This window comes from Pteronotus mesoamericanus, unplaced genomic scaffold, assembly GCF_021234165.1.
Source record: "Pteronotus mesoamericanus isolate MK-2021 breed Mesoamerican mustached bat unplaced genomic scaffold, CSHL_Meso_final scaffold_54, whole genome shotgun sequence".
NCBI lineage: Eukaryota > Metazoa > Chordata > Mammalia > Chiroptera > Mormoopidae > Pteronotus > Pteronotus mesoamericanus.
Window position 1 is genome coordinate 43,373,755 of NW_026555321.1, and position 19,640 is coordinate 43,393,394.

The 19,640-nt window shown below is 40.8% G+C and overlaps 1 protein-coding gene and 1 pseudogene across 1 annotated transcript in view; both read right to left on the minus strand.

The window, feature by feature from the left end:
- Positions 1–19,640, minus strand: part of FHIT (fragile histidine triad diadenosine triphosphatase) — a 1,408,108-nt gene that overhangs the window by 64,827 nt on the left and 1,323,641 nt on the right. The gene's annotated exons all lie outside the window — the stretch shown is intronic.
- LOC129088470 (glutamate dehydrogenase 1, mitochondrial-like) lies at positions 7,718–8,430 on the minus strand (annotated as a pseudogene).

Here is a 19,640-nt window from a genome sequence, read left to right on the forward strand (position 1 = left end):
TGACCATGGTCAAATTAGGGGACATGGCTTTCCAAGAAAAAGTTTGTTCAAATCTATGAAAACCTGTGGAGTAAAGTACTTGCCTTACTGCCTCATTTGAGAGATGAAACCATTCTCTCTTAATTTTTCCTCAGGGGGAGTGCAACTTCAGAGGGAAAAATATCTGGTGCTTGAGAGAAAGCCTGCTGAAGTCTCTTTATCATTCAGATTCTTCAGTGCCATTAGCCCAGGTCTGGCCTGTGTGACATCCCAAGAGTGGGACAGATATAGCCTGTAATACTTCCCGACTGCATTTCACATGAACGTGAACCTTGGTGAGCTTTACAATGGGATACAATTTGGGAATCCATTAATCTCACTGCCACACATGCAGGATGTTTTGCATGAGTTCAGCCAGGGATTTAGTACAATATTTTTGAACCATAAAGAAAGAAACATACCTCATCATGCCAGATGCTGTAGCAGATAAATATCGCACATGATTTTTTAGAAAAATATTCTATGACTTGGGAACATCTGAAATTCTTGCCAGAAATTGACTTAAACCAAATATTACACATCGGACTTTCTTCAAAAGACTTGCACTAAATTTTCCATTATGGCACAGACAACTTCTTCCGAAACAGTATCAAGCAGAATTAAAAATGTACCAGCCCATTCGCATTAACTCAACTTGATTTCATACGTACTCATGTTACCAACGACAGAGCTCATTCCTACTTCAGAAGTGAAAGGTAGAGAAGAGATTTTCCCCATTGCTACTTTGATTTACAATGTGTTACAAATCCAAGACATCAGTTGTGCTTCAATGAAGAAGAATAGCCACCACTATTTTCAGAGAGCCTGGGAAAACACCAGCCACTGTGTTAAGAGCTTTACACACATGACCTCCTTTAATCCCATCAAAAGTCCTATGAGACAGCAACTATTGTCTTCCATATCAGGACACTAAGGCCTAGTGCCCAAGTTATATGGTTGGTAGAGCATTTACTGTGTGCTACGCACTCTGCTGTATGTTTTATTTATCTGTCATTTTACCTCACCAAAGAACTTTGAGGTGAGTGCCATCATAACCTTTAATTTACAGTTGAAGAAACTGAGGTCCCAAAACCAAAGCTTATGCAAACTGTTCCATTTGACAATATGCACAAGGGTCCATTTTGGACTCTGTAGTTGAACGTCCTAGATTCTACCCTTGCTAGCTAGGTAAGCTTGGATAAGCACTAATTCATCTTTTTGTGGCTAAGTTTTCTCATATGCAAAACAGCACAGTAATAGTATCATAACTACCTCTGAAGATCGAGAGAATGTCATGCAAAGCACTTAGCACAGTGTCTAGCCCATGGTAACTACTCAGCATACTGCTAGTATTGTTAATGATAATAATAGAAATAATGAAAATAATAGTTATTATTTTGACCAAGGTCAAAGAGATGCCTCCACCAAGCAGAACAAAGCTGCCCTCAGTTAGAAACGATGGCTAAAAGACATGACTCCTCTTACTAGCTCAAGTGTTGGTATGAAGCACAATGAGTTTTTTCTTCATTTTTGTCTCCACCAGAAGCTCTGAGTGAGTTGCCCTGCAGTCTTAATCCTGGTCCTTGTAAATGTTCCAGTCCCTGGCTACAGGGAAGAGGTGGAGACAGAAACATGATCTCTGAGCTCATTAGAGTAGAAGTGTGCACATGCAGCAAGGTATGGTTCACTCTAGTTTGCATTCAGGACAAAATTATGTCTAGTGATTAGGTAGGGATTGTTGTGGAGGCAGGATGTGGTATCTCCATTCTATACCCAATGTATATTGGGTTAGGTCACTCCTTGCCTAATGCTCTCTAATGGGTGTCCAATAAAAGAAGAATAAAACCCAAACCCCTTACTGTCCTGCATGGTCAGACCCCAACCTACCTCTCTCCTTCCTCTCAGGCCCCTCCACTGGTCCCCCTTGAAGAAATAGGGCTCCCTCCGCCCTAAGCCCTTTATACCATCTCCTCTCCCTCTGCCTCTGCTAGACTATCTGTTCCCAAATTTTTCACAGTGACTCCTTCTTCTTCTGGGTCATGACTCAAATTTCAGGCTTCAAAAAGACCTTCCTCACAACCCCTGAGCCACCACAACTCTCACTATTCAATTTATTTCTTCATAGTATCCATTTCTACCTGCAGTTATCTTATTTACTTGTTAGACTACTATCTGTCACCTCCACCAGAATGAAAGTTCTTTGAGGGAAGAGACCATGACTGCTTTGCTCATCGCTGATGATCCTGTGCCTAACACATAGAAAGGGCTCAGTAAATACTTGCAGAATGAGGAATAAAAGACTGATAGAACCATCAACAGACCAGGAGTCAGGAGCTCTGTGTTCTCATTCTCTTTTACTCCTCATCACATGCCCTGACCTAGTCTCATCCTTATTGAATCTTGGGTGATTGCCTGCTATATAGGACTAATAATGCTCATCCTTTTCTCACAATTTTTTTAAATGAACAAATGAAATTTATATGTACGTATTTACAAAAATACTTTATAAATTGTGAGTGATTATAAAGAATGTAAAATAAGTTTCAATGCCCATGAGACAGGTTTTTCTGAAGCACAGGTCTGCGATCCCCAGAATGCATTGTCCTCAAAGAGAAAGCGGGCAGCAATCCTTGGCAATATCTGTGTCGAGACAGGGAGAGGGAACAGGGGCATGTGTGCCACATATTTGCTACTTGTACCAAAGAAATGCCAAATAATGGAAGGCAAAAATCAATAATTTTACAAACAGTTTCCCAAGCTTTTAGAAGTGGTATTTCTGGAAAGGATTTGATATTTTACTCTCTGCCCTCTGCACTATTGATAATGGCCATGTTCTTTTGTACTAGAAAGTAATCATAAAAACATCTTCAAACATTCCATCATATACTCCACATCATTGTTAAAATTCTAACATTATTTTTAGAAATCGTCAAAATGAAAAGCACAGAAGATAGGCAAGGAAGAGAAAATGGAAGTCTCCTGTGTGTAACAGTATAACTGACTCGCAACAAAATACCATTTTTATATTACAAATTTCCTAAATAGTGAACCAGAAATACATTCAATGAAATTAGAGTATTGTTGTCTTTCCTTTTGGAGGTGCAGTGTAGGATTTTTCCTTTTTACTTCTCCACAACCAATCACGGCGTTCTCGTTGACACTGTTATTACATAATTTTAAAAGCATTGAGACAGATTTTAATTCATTTAATAATTAGGTCAATAAAAACCATTATAGCTGAGAGCTCTATTAAAAGTCCATAATGTTACCTTAATGGGGAAAAAACTAATATAGTTCTGTTGGAATATTTCCATGAAATTAATATTAAAGCATTTTAGTGGGTGTTTTAAATAGCTTAAATAGACATTTTTATTAACAGAAGTTATCATGGAATTAGAACAAATGAAAATTGTTACATTTGCTACAATAAAGCATCCATGTTTGAAGGGTTTTATCAGGCCCATGCCTGTAAAGAAACTGAACCTATGCTACCACGAGAGCAGTACATATATTAACCTTGCCTGGATCAAAGGCTGCAAACTTGTGTTTTGGTGACTGATTCTTGAACACTATGGCTCCATTTCTCAAAGCCTCTGCACTGAGAAACATTCCAGAACCATAGCCCTACCCCCAGCCCTCAAAACAAAATCCTCTCTCAAGTTCTCTATTTGGTTGATACTATCAAACCTCATACACAATAGCTAGGTATACAAAACAGTTCAAAACAACCCAAGATATAGAAGTGAATGTGTCTACACTGCCCAGAGGTGTTTTATCAACTTAATTCCATTAGCTTAATCACTAAAGGTAGAGATTAAGAGGAACTAAGGTAGACTCATTATAGTGTCATGTGATTTGAGTAAATTCTGACCAGGAGAGCTAGTGGGAGGGGAAAAGATTAAACAAAGGGCTCACTTCTGATCACAGGAATCCTATGATTCTGAGTTATTTAAATACACAAGTCCCTGTGTATGGTTGCATCATTGTTCCCTGGGTGCTAACAATTATTTTCATAATCAAACATACCAGAGTTAGTAAAAATTCAAATGTGATCAACACTAATGAAAGGCCAAAGTCACACATATACCTAACAACTTTACCCATGGACAGGTCATTGATAATACACACAAAGAGGAAGGGGTTAGAGCATGCGAGGGCAGGCAAAGAGCATGGGATTTGGGAATGGAAAACCTATGTTCCCTTCAGCTCCTCTGCTCTCAAAATGGTGATCATGAGCAAGTTAGCTCACCTGTCTACTTCTCAGTTTTAGCATCTGGAAAATGGGGATTCAGGGAGTCCACGGCTGTTGGGATGTTTGAAATTTACTCAAATCACATGACGCTGTTTGAAAGAGATTACAAAGGAAGACCATCTACTACTGTATCTGACAGGAGTAAGGGCTGTTGGTTAGTGCAAAGAAAGATCTCTCAATGGGTGTTACCTTAGAGGACACATTTAAAATATGAATGGAAGGGAGACCTGTGCAAATCCCTTCTTACGCTGTGTACTTTCAGAAAGGCTATACATGGCCAGATATGCTGAATCTAAATAAAACAGATTTACTAAGATGTACATCTCCACCTAGCACTCCATTTCCTTCCCAGCAAAGACTCCTGGTGGAGTTAGAAACACTAGGAAATCTACTCAAATGTTTTTATGTAACTTAGTTTTAAACAGCATCTGTTGAAAAATGCCATCCTATAGTAACGGATCTTTTTTGAAGGCATCTGTAGGCTGATATGTGCAACATTTACAACCAATCAGCATTTCAGGTGACAAGGTAGGTCTTGGGAACAGAGAGGCACAGTAAAAATAAACAACTTCATTTGACCTTCCTGACTGCTAATCAAGAGTTGGTGCCTAAGAAGGCTTAGGCAAGTCATATTGTTCAAGGTTATAGAACCATGTGAAATGGAGGGGAAAAAAAAACTTAAGAAAAAAAATCGTGTTTACACAATGGAATACTACACAGCAGAAAGAAAGAACTCTTACCATTCGTGACAGCATGCATGGAACTGGACAGTATTATGCTAGGTAAAATAAACCAGGTGGTAAAAGACAAATACCATATGATCTCACTTGTAAGTGGGACTGAATGAACAAAACAAACAAATGAGCAAAATAGAACTAGAAGCATGGAAACAAGGAACAGACTGACTGGGACCAGAGGGTAAAGGGAGAGGGTTGAGGGTTAAGAGAGGAAAGAAGAGGAAGGGGCTAGTTAAAGAACAGGTATAAATACCCAAGGACGGGGAATACACTGGGGATTGACTGTGGGAGTGGTGAGGGGGCGGGGCAGGGGGAGCAACACGAGAACACTGGGAATACACAGGAACAGCAATAATAGATCAACAATTAAAAAAGAAAAATAAAAAAATCACTAATGGTAAAATACATGCAGTTCCATTCTCAAGGCCTATAATCTTCAGAGCACCACTGATGGGGATATTCTGTCTGGGGTTCTCTTGTTTTTGTTTGTTTGTGTGTGGGAAGTAGAAGGGAAAAGATGGAAATAGAAAAAATGTAAAGTTGTTACTAAGGATTTAACAATTCGTGTTTGGAAACCAAATGGGACACTTTGCCCTGAAGTAAACAAATTCTGTAAAGAAATTTGATAGCTGGGAAGTCTGTAAAAGAAAATCCTGAAATCATCCAATAAACTTTATTTTGGAGGAGAATGTTGGAGAGATGAGATCCTTTCTGAAATTTATTTCATTTATTTGTGATACCATTGGTCATTAACTTGAGACTCACTATTCCTATGGCAAGTACTTTTGTTAAAATTACCAAATATTCTCTGGAACAGAGAATCTTATCAGAAAATTGATCACTAATACATAAAGGCATCTTGCAAGAAAAAATTTCCTTTGGGGAGATTTTTTAAATGGTTCACCGCGGGCCTTTCACAATCTCATGGAAATTTGGAGATTGCTCAGATATTGTTTCCATGGGAAGAGGGAAAATGGAACAAAGAGAGACCTAATACTGGTGACTTTAGAGGCTAGTACCATTTTCTAGTTTGTTCAGTGAGGGCAGCAGAGGCTAATAACAAGGAAGTAAAAACTATTCAGGAATACAAAAGTATTTACAAAAAATCAGTTTGTGCGATGCATTCTTTTTCATTATTCTGACAATTGCCAAGAAGCGTAACTGTGCTCGCTCAGTATTATTTAAATTAAATCATCAAATGCAAATCCTAAATATGACCTCCCAGCAAAGCACCGGATTATAACACCACATCCTCTATTCAGACTGAAAGCTGATTACTGGTTCTGGAGCTATAAACATGTCACGTAATTTAATTGCTTTTCAGGTAGAGGAAAATGAAGAATTCTTTTCTTATTCTGAAACTCAACACAACTCTTTAATACAACATAATGATTATAATCACGCACAAAGTCTTCACTTGATACCTGCTTTAGGGTAAAGTGAAGCTATAGCAAATTTTAGCAAAGCTCAAGGAACTAAGCAGTATCTGATATTTTTGGGGGGTGGGGATGTAGAAGGAAGGTAGACTTTTAATAACTGCTTTTATAATCAGGTTAAGTCATGCAGTTACAAAGTAGTTAGAAATTTCTGAAAGGATATTATTGTTAAAAAAAGAAAATAGCTCAGTGTACATAAATAATATCTAGCACTTCTCTGAGACACTACTGTTCAAAATGTGCTGGCAAAGTACAACCCTCAGCCACATGTTGTCCTCAGGCCGCTGTTAGTGAAGCTGTGTGCAGAATGTGAGGCCCTGGACAGGGACATGAAGTCAGGGCACGTGGGGCCATTATTGGCAATGCTCAGAGCCACCAGGCAGACTCCAAAGAGGGAGCCCAAACGGTTTCTTTCTGAGACACTCTATGCAAATTATTGTTCAATCAGTCAACACAACAGATTCCCATAAGAGAAGAATTAGCATGATGAGGAGGTCATTGTATTCTTTGGACTACACGTCATAATTGTGGTAAGTTCCAGCAATCTTAACAAAAATAGCTTTCATCATTTGCTATTCAATGATACATATGAAAATAACCATTCTCCATTGGGCTTTTTGTTCCACTGGACAAAATACTATTGATAAGTTATAACTGATACTGTTTTATGTTATAAAAATACCAACTTTTTTCATTCATTATGTTTGTAGACATTCGCTGCTTGAGTCAAGGTTAGGCCTATTAAGTGACTAAAGGCAATTTTATTACAGCAGCATATACTTATTTTATTCTAAAAGTGGATAAAGAGAAATAGCTTTAATTTTTGTTTGAAAGCTATAGAATTGAGTTTTCTGCTGATATAAAATACCAATAACTCACTTGAGGACCATGCTACCTTTTGAAAATGCCACATACCTGCTTCTTGAACATGTCAAAGTTACAGCATGTCTTGGACTTGGCAGCTGACTGTTCTTGGACCACAGGTGCTTTCCTGGCCCCAGCTCTAACTGAGGGAGGCAGCCATGGAGCAAAGAGGTGCATAAATAGAGGGACTTTTTATTAAAGATAAAATACCCATATAGCTCTCTGGCATCTATTTTCAGCTTTGTACATAATTCTCTAACTTTAATTTCTTTTTTCTTAAGGGGCTGATTTGTATTGACTTTCTGAGAATGTTGTCCATTATTGAAGGAATGAGCAAAAGAGATCTCTGTGGTTACATGTTAACTTGTGAGAGGTCTACAGATGAAAAGGTAAAGAGGGCGGTGGAGAAATCAGCTGCAGTCCAGCTGTGTGAAGGTCACACCAGCTTCAGTGTACACCTTGAAGACTTTCTCAGTGGCATTGATGTAGGCACTTGTTCTCAGGTCCAGTCCCAGGTTACACTTCCTGGCTGGGTGCGTGATCTGCCTGGATGAGCACTCCGCAGTGTAAGCTAAGCCAGGATGCACAATGCCTTTCTCAGATGCCCCCAGCACCCTGTCCTGGATCTCTGCTGTGGGCACAACAGGAATGTTTCCACTGTGCTTTCCAAATTTTCTTTCCAAACTCTCTTGAAAAGACATGAGCAAGCGGTAGTTAGAATCCCTTTCATATCTGAAAGTCAAATGGCTGTAGCTGACATGATTTAGGGTCTTCAGCCACTCAAAATAAGAAACAGTTACTGCTCCAGCATTCCAGTAGAAATCTGAAATAACCATAAAGTTCCTTTCTAGGAACACCTGACCAATTTCTGGAGTTTTTGGTCCATTGGCACCTTCAGCAATAATCTTAGCTTTGACTCTAGCACATTGGACTTGGTCAGGTGCTTCTCACTGGCAGCAAGGATCAGTATGTCACAGTTGGCCTCTAAGACACACCTCTGATAAAACTTTGCTTTGTGGAAGCCCAGATTATTTTGTAAATCACTAAGCAAAATAGGTTTTTCACCAAGCGTTCCAGGCTTTACTCTGGTTCCTGGATTTAAAGATGCATTTTCAAAATCCATTTAAGTCTATAATAGATTTCAGGTGCAAAGGACCACCTTCTAACAGCTATTTTGCTTCTGCCTTCAGCTGAGCTGTTAGCCAGAAGCAACCAAGACATACAACCCTTTCTTGGGCCACTGGCAAACACAGATGTCACAATCAATACTCATTAACTCCAGGGTCAGGATCAGAGAAAGAATCAAAGAGGGAGGGTCTAAAATATAACTAGGACAGCAACTGAGCTGTGTTTTAAACCAAAACAGGAAAGGGGACCAAGTGTGAGGAGACAGAGAGGGGAGAGAAGGGTGACTTCCTGTGTTCCAAGCACCACCATGAGTCAGCTCATGAAATTCTCAAGGATTCTGCTAGGTGGGCATAGCTAAGAACTGAGGTTCAGGGTGACTCATCTAATATCATAGTCTTAAAAGGCAGAGCTAAGTCAAGGCTCCAGATCATCTCCCCCTTCCCAGTTCACCACAAAGAGGTGTTGAGCATTACTTTGCAAACTGGAGATGAAGAGAAGACCTTGAAGTCTGCGGTCCAGCGTGGATACTAGACTTCCACTAAACACTTTACAGAAATTATAGAATTACATAATTGCTCACTTGTAGCTCACTGCTAACTCCCATGAATGCTAACATACCGAGCATTCTGTGCCAGACCCTATGCCACTCACATGTTTATTTAATCCTCACAGCAACCCCATAATCCTGTAAGAAGCATTCACCCTTTTACATATAAGGCATGCACGGCGGAATTAAATAATTCACATTTACCATAACTATGGTAAGGATGTGTTTGTCTTTCATTTTTTATACTTTACTACTTTTTAATAATTTTTATAATGGCTCTGCTATAATTTTTTATAAAATCAAGAATTATTTTTTGAAAAAAGACTGATGCAAATGCCAACCTGCCAAGACATTAACCATAGTTAACTCTGGGTGGTAAGATCATAGATGATAGCTATTTTCTTCTTTGTACATTTCTAAGTATTTAGTTTCCATAAATAAGGGAGAAAATCTTTTAAAAAAGAAAGACAAAACAGCCCCTCACTAGTGCCATAATATAAACAGAATAAAAGTCCAGACTTGTAATAAATAGTAGGAAGAACCAACACATTAAATACTCTGTATCAATGTCAGAATCAACACAGGGCATTTTGTAGGCATGATCTCATCAGCTCCTTCCAGCAACACTGGTAGGTAGGTGCCACCATCCAAATTGTACAGATGAGTAGTGAGGTTTCAAGTGGGTATGTGACCTACACGAGGTCCCTGGAGTATTTGGCCTCCACGAACCTGCCTGGCCTGAAGTTCCATGCTGGATCCTAACCCTTGTTTGTGCCCTGGGCTCTAGTGACCAGGGTCCTTAACCCTTTTCTGACCACAACCTCCAGGTTCCCAGGTCCATGTCTTTGCTCACACTGCTCTCTCCTTGAAAAGCTCTTGTCCTGCCCCCATCTGTTCCTCCACAATCATATTAAATATCCCTTCTTCCATAACCTTCCCCTGAGGCTCCTAGCTGTCAATCACTCTGCCTCTTCCACATTCACCATAGTATATGCCCAAGTTGACCGGTGGCATACCCAGGCCCACGCAGGGCCTCTGAAGGCTCTGTATGGCTTATCTGGTATTTAAAAGACTTAAAAATAATTGTCAATACCCACAAATTGAGAGATTTCACACAAAAATTTCTGCACATCTGTAGCCCTTTCCCCCTTTCCTGCTTGCCAGTAATTAATTATAACTAAATAACCACTGTTTAGACAGGAAATATTCACTCCAGTTTTCAAGAGTCTCCTTTTAATTCTATTTCTTACCTGTGGCCCATTCCTCTCCACTCATTGCTGCTGCCTGGTCCCTGTGAACATGGATGTTTGAGGCCTCAGATCACAGTTTGTCATGGACTCTTATTTTGGAGATACTTTGTCTCTCCACCCAAATACAGACTCATTATATGTCTAATGTTCCTTCCCTCCGACTGCCCAGGACACAGCAGGAGCTCAAAAGGGCCAGAAAATAGGCACATAAAACTGTGTTAAGTTATATAATCCAGCAATGGATGGGACAGTGACCTGAATTAGAAGTAGAGGAAAAAAAAGAGGAGAGAAAACAGATTCAAAAGAATCTTTCCTCTAAAATTCAGATCTTATTTGTTTCTTTTAATACTTTCTATCTTGAACTGTAATAACATGGATACATGTCTTACCTATTCTACTAGATTGTGTCCTCCTTAAAACATGTGTTGGGTGCAATACGTGCCCAGGAAATCCCTAGCTCAGCCTAGCAGCATGGCTTTTATACCCTATGCATTGTATGAACATTAGCTGAAAGATCATAAACTTTAATCCTGAAACCCAGCATTTATATTTCTGCTATATACAAAAGCCAACAAAACACAGGTCCTTCCCTCCTACTCATTAAATTGAAAGCTCAATACATTAATTATCTGAATTAAAGTCAAGAGGCTAAGCTAGTCCCTCTAACTCATAGACAGGGACGAGACCAATTTTTTTCCAAGTTGCAGGGACAGAAATAAGACCAAAGAAAAAGAACTCACAGCCATGCATAGGGCCAGTTGAGATCTCTGTTTCTGTGTCATCGTGTGGCCCTCATTAGTGCTGCTGGCTCTGCGTCTGGCCCAGCTGTACTGCCTGATGGTTAGGAGACCCATCCGTGCTGGCTTCTGCTGCATTAACTGTCGCAGAAAAATGATTTGACCGGGCAGGTCTCATTAGAGCATGAGTGCAGAGGGTCTCATTTTAAGAAAACACTCTGCATGTGAACAAAGGTGGAAGGTTCAGGCTTATAAAGAGAATCTCCATCTCATCACTTAGCAAAGTCATTGGGAGATTGCTGAGTAAAGAGATTCTTGACCTTTTCAAGCTATCAAAGGTGACCCAACCAAGCAAAGGGGCTTTGTTCCCCAAGTTTCTTTTTATCAGTTGCCTTGAACAACCAAACCCGAACAAAGTAGCCTCAGGGAGACTGCAGTGTAATAACTTCCTATTTGTTTCAGCAAGGGACAGCTCAGAGAAAAGATATTTTTAAAAGAAGAATAACAGAATGAAAGGAGGCACAGGAAATCTGCCAATCCAGGGCATGCCGATTCTGAGTGGTGTTGAATGAACACAGGCTGGTTCCATGGCTGGGTCTTTAAGCATTTTAAGCAGCAGCCTGCCATCAGGCAAGCTGTGCATATTCTTCAGTGACATGGCCTCATTCATGGACTAGTCTGTTTCCTTGGGCAGGAAAAGGGGCTTAAAGACAGCTTGAAAAGTTACCATCACATGAGGTTGTATCCTTGTCTATAGTTCTTCGGGGCAAGGAAGGAAATCATAGGACCCACAAGAGGGGCTCACAGCTTTTCCTCACACACTTAAATCCAAGCAGGGACAGCTGGGGCGTGGTCAAGTTTGAAGATATTTAATGAGCTACATATTTTCTGTCCTGCAGCATTTTAGAGTCAGTAACTGTCTTTTTCCTTATCCCACATGGCTGGTTTTCCCCCGAGGAGGAAGGCTCTGCCATCTTGGTCTCACAGAGCTCTATTATTGTTTCCAGCAGAAATATTGAAGGTGATTTAATACAATTCATTTTGCAGATAAGACACAGAGATTCAACGTGAGGGAGGAAACTAGCCCAAGGCCACAAAATTTTAACTCTTCATGAAATGTTCTGTACTTATACCATATATGTTCCACCCCTCCCACCACCCTCACCCCTCTGCACATGGATTCCAGCCTTCCTTCTACTTTTTCTCCTTGACACAATCTATAAGCAGGTGAGGAAGGGATGAAGAGGAAAAGAGGGGAGGGATGGAGAATGAAGAGGAGAAAGATTCTTGTCTATGAAAAAAAAGAGCTTCTTGCTTTTTCCCCAAGGGGGTCAGGCAAGGACCAGAGCTTATAGAGACCTAAAAAATGACTATCCTCTACTCCTCTTGCTAGATAACACACTTGATACCCTAGGTTTTATATCATTCATCTTAATGTAATGTATCTCACAGGACCCTTAAAATCTACTAACGAGGAGTGGGAAGGGAAGTGATATTTGAAGAGTACCATACTATGTACCATGTTCAGTACATAGTTAAGCCTTATTTAAGCCTTCAAAGAGCCCCCTTTTACAAATAAGATAATCAAGGTACAGAAAGTCAAAAACTTGGCTATGGCCACAGAGCTGGTACACAGAGGAAAATGAGTGCAGCTCCTGGACCTCCAAGTTTTTTGTTCTTTCTAGTGTTTCATCCTACTATACAGTTAGACATGTCACAGCTACATCAAAACCTTTAATGTGGAGCTTCTAGATCCCCAGGAGTATTTCCATCCAAGGTTATTTTTATGCACTTGCCTCTCTCCCGTCATTCATGGTCATTGTTGCCTCAAATAAGTTATTGAAGATGAACAAATGATACATGTCCCCAAGTGGCACAGACAGATGCAGCTATGGAACTTGGAGACATTCTTCTAATGACTTGAATGAAATCATCAGTGGAGAAACAGCAGTGAAAACAACAAAATCAAAGGCAAACCATCAAAAACACATGTGTTTTCCGCATCTCAAGATAAAAAAAGGAAAAGCCCTCAGAAAGTCAGTCTAGTCTCAATTTGGACAGTTCTAGAAACAGAATAATGATAAGCAGGGCCATTGCCAAACTTCTGGGGAATAGAGAAAATATCAGAAAGAAGGCCTCCATCGGGCTCTCATTGGCTCTGACCTTCTCCTGTCCAGAATTCTATTCAGGGTCTTGCTTGAGGACATGCCCAGATTTCTGCATCACAGTGAAATAGGAGGAATATACATAGGTTAGATATTGAAGTGAATATCTAAAATTATATTTTGGAATGCTTTACTATAGCTGATTGGATAGGATTTTATCAGAAATGCAGCGAATCTTTCATCTGACCCCCCAAATTCAATGTCATACATTTGGGGTGGGGTGACAGGAGGAGATACAGCTTAACATTTGGTGAGAAAGATGTAGTGACTCAGTTCACTTTCAGGCCAGGGGGAATCAGTAGTTGATCATCAATACTAAAAAGGAATTCACTCCTGGGCACCAACAACTGGAATAAAGTCAGGAGCAAGGAGTTGGGACATAGAGTTTGAGAGTTAGAAAAGAATTTGGAAGCTCTCTTGCTTTTCATTTTATGGACAGAGAAACTTAAGCCTGGAGAGTCTGAACAGCTGTGTTAAGGCTGCACAGTGAGTTCGAGTCAGGGCCTGGGCTGTGAGCCAGGCCACCTAAGTCCCAGGCCAAAGCAGGTGATTATGTTGCCACCGCCTCTGCTGGCTGACACAGCAGCGGTCCACCCCAGTAGCACCAAGATTTCAAAAGAGCAGCGGGAAAAAGGAATCTACCCTGGATAAGGGACTTCAAAGATGAACAACTGAAGTGTGATCAGTCTGGAAAAGTAGAGATACAGGGGCATGATTGTGCCTACAGATGTAGGAAAAACATTAAAGAGATGTGCCCATGGAAGAGGAATCAGATTTCAGTTTGGTTTCATGCAATAGGAAGGCCAGAAGGAAGCAGATTTTTAAAAATTTTGGTGAAATACACATAATTCACCATTTTAACTATTTTAACCTTCACAGTGTTGCACAATGATAACCACTCTCCAGTTCCAGAACATTTTCATTATCCCAAAGGTAAATCTTGTACCAATTCCATAATAATTCTGCATTGCCCCCCTTTTCCTCTAGTTCCCGTGCCACTCACCGGCTTTCTGTCTCTACTGATTTGCCTATTACCTGTGTTTCATATAAATGGAAGCAGACAATAAGTCACCTGTAGTATCTGGGGAAGCAGATATTTTTGTAACACATCAGGAATTGTAGAACTGTGGGCTGTGAGAGAGGGCTGGGTGGTGAGTTCCCTGATACTTGATTTTGGGCCAAGGTTCGAAGCCTACGTGATGGGGGCTCTGGCACAGGAAGGGGGCTGCAGAGGATGGCTGGTCAGGGCTTCTCTGACAAGCCTCCTGGGATGAGCCTCCTCTTCGCCCCCAGCTCTGCTGCCACAGTCACTGCCTGCTGGATCATGAACTGCTGCTGGGCCAACTGCTCCTCCTGCTGAGTGCCCCTCTTACCATTCTTCCTCTGCCTCCTGTTCTGTTGACGCTTGTTTGTCAATTTGCCCAACACACCATGGACAATATTCTTCTCACTCGAGCATGTTTGACCCGAGTGTTCAGCTTTCTGCTGAGCTGATCTGGACTTCCAGTTGGCCGTTAGTGCAGCCAGGCATGTATTAAGAACAGGGATAACCAAGGATCACCTGAGTTTTAACTACACTGATTTGGCCCAATAAACTCAGAAATAATCTATAAAACCTGACAGTTGAAGGCAATAAAATTAGCTACAAAGGAGCTATAGGGCAGAGACACTGTCTTCTGGTGCTCTGCCGAACACACACACACAAGAGCAACTGTTCACATTCTAACACAAGCCTCCAAACAGCTTGGAGGAAGGGCATTATGCTTAAGAAGCTGGATTAATTAAAAGAGGTATCACAGAAGTATCATTTTCTGGGTGGTGATAAAAGGTTTCATCCATAACCTGGAAATCATATTAGAAAAATATCAGCCCCATTTTGTGTCTAGGAATAAAAGTTGGAAGTTCTTTAAAAATATACAGTTAAAGAACATATACTGGGCTGAATAGTGACCTCCAAAAATTTGTGTCTACCCAACATGTCAGAGTGTGACTTTATTTGGAAATAGGGTCTTTGGAGATATAATTAGTTAAGATGAGGCCATGCTGGATTGGACGGGCCCTGAATCCAATGACCAATGGATACCCTTGTAAAGAGAGGGTGATTGGAGATACACAGACACCCACAGAAGGAAGCTGACAAATAGTGATGGAGTCAGAAACTGGACTGATGAAGCTATAGCCCAAAGAATACCAAGGACAGCCTGCCAGCAGCCTCCAGAAACAAGGAAGAAGAAAGGAAGTCTTCCCCAGAGTCTTCAGGGGGAGCAGGGCCCTGCTGACACCTTGATTGAGGATTTCTGGCCTCCAGACTGGGAGACAAGATACTTCTCTTGTTGTTGCTCTTTTTTTTTTTTAAGTTTTTGCTTTTATAAAATGTTTATTCTCTTAAATCCAATGTATTCAGAGAGCATTAACACTTTAAATCATTTCCCCCAACTGCAGCATTATCTAAATAAACCGAAATACAGTGGCCTCGCCAACTGTACAGAACCTTCCTGATCTCTCTTCTTTTGTAAGTTGTACAAACCTATTTAAAAAATAGCAAGTTTAGTCCTTCAAGTGAAATCCTATTCTATTTGAAGTTCAACTACCGAACACAGATTCAGAAACAAGTACTGTCTAATTCCGCTAAAAAAAGTGCTTTCTTTCTATAGACAAGGATTAATTTTATTTATTTGTCTGGCTGGTTTGTTTGTTTCCAGATAAAAAGAAAGATTGACCCTCAGATTCCTTCGCCCTCAGATCGGCTCTGCCCTCTTTGGGGATCTCCTCTTTTAAGCTTCTCCCTCACTGCTCAGCCTTTGTTCCCCCTTCTCATTTTCCTGGGGCCTCAGAAGCAAGCGCACACTGCCCGCGCTGTGATTCCTCCACGCTGACGATCACTTCTATCACATTATTTGGGATCCCTCTGGTGGTTATTAAGAGACACATCAGTTTTGAGAGATTAGAACCAAACCAAAAAATCTTTGAATCTACAGGATAATGGACCTGATCAGGGTTTACAAATTATAGCAAGACACACAGATGCTAGGCTGCTTTGGGCGCCACCCCGCGTTTGAGAGAAAGCTCCTCTTGCCAGAGCAGGGTTCCATTTGTCTGGGGCATGAAATGCTGCGTTGGTGATCCTTGCAAGCTATCATCATTTGTGTTAATGGAATAGTGGGTGCAGAGCTGTCTTGTCACAAGAAAAACAACACAGAGGATCCCAGCCACATCAAAAGAGTGATTTCTAGCTGCAGGGGCCCAGAGATAGTGACAAAAATGACTGAGGTGAGAGGTCGATGGGAACAGTATATCCAGACATGGGACAGGCTTCTGAGCATCTCATCAAACATCTACAAGGACAGCGTCTCACAGTGACCCTCCAAAGTCATTCAAAGCCAGGCCTCCTTTTTATTTATAATTACGTATAAATGCATCCATCTGGCTGTTCCCAGCCTGTTCCTTGGTTTTCTACAGTGACAAAATAAGAAATAACTTACAAAATGAGGATATTTTCCTGACTGGCTGGGACACTCTGAACTCTGAGTTGACATTGGGAAGGCTCTATTAAAATGTCTTTATGTTCTTATTGCACCAATGTGTTAATTTATAGCATATTCATTAGAAGGCCTAAATTAATTGCTCTCTGATGAATTTTACAACACCTCCTTTCTGCTTTTCCACCCCCCCCCCCAAAGTACCCTGAAAAGGTCAACAGCACTATCAAATGCAACATACTTCAACTTCCTTCCAAGCTTATAATTAAAGCTAATTAGTAGTTTTGGTAATTAGCACATGTAAGCTTTCTACTCTCTGAATTAATAAGACTTACTCAGGTTTTGAGCCAAGCAGACTTTTTGCTTGCTAGTTCGGATTTCTGAACTGCCTTTGGTTGGTTAATTTAAAACATGTCTTTTTAAAGTGAAATACTGGAAAGAAACCATTGCTTACAATGGCCTGCTCTCAAGCCAGAGTTCTCTGCAGGCAAAAGTGGGATTGTTGTCCCCAGGTATAATCAGAGCCATCTGGATCTGCAGTAACTGGCCAGACTCAGCACCTCAACGCAAAACAGGTTGTGTCCTGTCACTCTGTCCCTTGGACTCGACACTCCTCCAGCATGTTTTTCTTCATGTATGTTAACAAGGGACAACATGTCCACACTGAGCACATCATATCCTCTTTATTTTAACAGAATATTGCTGAGGTGATGGCTGTGGGTGCCAAGAAATAACTGCTCATTTTGGTTCAAATCAAAATCAAAGAGGAGAAAAATCATTAGTTAAGTCAGTTTCTGCTTTTGTAGAGACAAAGCGATTCTTCAAATAGCTTCCTGTTTCTTTTTATAGTCAGCATGTGGGCATCCTACATGCTCAGACAGAACTAAGAGTGTGTTTTTTTAAATCAAAAATCAAATCTACATTTTATTCAAAGAAAAAAGCCTCTGTGATTTGTTTTCAGACTTTAAAGATAGTTTGAGAAAAGTCTTCTATGAGTGAGCTTATTTGCCACCCCCTAACCATCCTGCCAATATTCTTCTCAGAGAAGGCAAAAAAGAAAAAGAAAATAGTTCAGTAGTTCACTAGATTCCTTGTAAGTCCAGAACAACAGTGGGGACTGTTCCCAGCACCAGTCATTTTGATGCACAAGGGAAAGGAAACAGTCGTTTCTGCATGAAAGGGATCGCAAGGCACCTCTGAGTCACTGGAGTGAACATTTTTCATTTTAATGGCACAATTACTGCTGCTGTGATAACTACATTTGGATCCATAAGGGGCAGTTGATGTTATTTAAGCACAAAGCCACACTTGGTCCTGTGGATGGCTGAGGTGGTGAAAGTGACCAGGGACGCTGGGTTCCCAGGCCCAGTTCAGCAGGAGCCTTGTGTCCCACTGACGGGTCCCTGTTATGGGATGCACTCCAGTGAGTTCCATGAACAGTAGTTCCCAACTAGGGCGATTCTGCTCCCAGGGGACATTTGGCAAAGTCTAGGTACATTTTTGATTGTTACAAAACTGGGGTAGGGGGCTTTCTACTGGCATCTACTGGGTAGAGCCCAGGGATTCTGCTAAAAATTACTCAGTGTTGCACAGGAGAACCCCAGCAACAAAGAATTATCTGACCCCAAAGGCTGATGTGCCGAGACTGAGAAGCCCTGATCTAGGTCTAAACAGGGTCAGAGGCACTCCTCATACAGCATTTACTGAGGAGGAGCCAAACATGAGCTTTCTTGACTGATACCGGGCTGATACCAGCCTTGTAGCAATTACAGGAAAGTGGCAGCTCACCTGGAGGGGCTAGCGCTGAGCTGCCTTGGAAGCAGCAGACGCTTGGTAATGCCAGCCCCCAAATGCCAAGTGTTGGGATTTTCACACTGCAGCGCAGGCTGGCATGGTGCATTATGGATGAGCTCATGTGCCGTGGCAAACAGTTTAAGAACGATGCTTATATTTAATGAATCCTAAATGGTTTATTACTGAGGGTCAAGTTCCTGCTTCCTGTGGGAATTTGACATTTATGAAAACGCCCTTGCATTAATTATTCAACCAAGACATTCTTCCTGTGGAAATTCACTTTCCTGATACACTTGACAGCACCACATTCCCTGTCTGCATGGGCTTCATGTTGCTAATCCTCTCAGCATTAATTAAATAAGATTTACAACCAAGCCAGGATGCATCTACCTGCAATATTATGCAAAAAACAGCTAAATGTGCTTTGATTTTTTTTTTTCTGCTAGTAGCCAATCATCACCATAGCAATTTACTTTCTTCCTTTTGTTCTTTAAAGCATAAACCTGGTATCTCTTCCCACTGAGAAGAAAAATACACTTAGTAATTAAATTACACCACATTAAACTTACTTAACTTAAGTTCACCAGCAGGGGAAACTCCATGCCCCCGGGTTTAACAACAACTCTTAATCACATATCTTTTCTGTGAGTTATTATAATTTTTGTTCCTGGAATTCCATTAAAAATGGTAATGTCATTACTCCTATTAATGCTCAAAACCAACAGCATAATCCTGCATTTTAATTAGTAATTATAATTAATCATTATTTCATTAATGAAATGCTTGGTTGGTAATTGTCTTTGAGCACCTTATTCCCTAGGCTGATAAACATTTCATAACATCCAGATGGGGTGGCTCTGCATCTCAGGCCTGCGGTACGGGTGGCAGAGTCACGCTGGAATGTGCAGCTTCTGGCTCTCGATAAGGTTTGCATGAAGGTTTGCCTGCAGGTGCTTCCCTGCCGGCTTAAGAAGGTGAATCAGCCTGCTCTCGGAAATCACAGTGCATGAAGAGAGAAATCATTCTTGGAACCTTTAGTTAAAAATAAATCTGGAATCCAAAATCATGGATTTTTGAGAGAGGATAGAGCAAGCATTTGGATGTACTCTTAGGAACAGGAAGGTTGATTTTAGAGCTTAAAGAATTAAGAATAAGCTGGAAAGGAGTTCAAGAATTTCATATGAGGCAAGATTTTTGTTGATCCTTTTGTAATACCATATATATTCTTATATC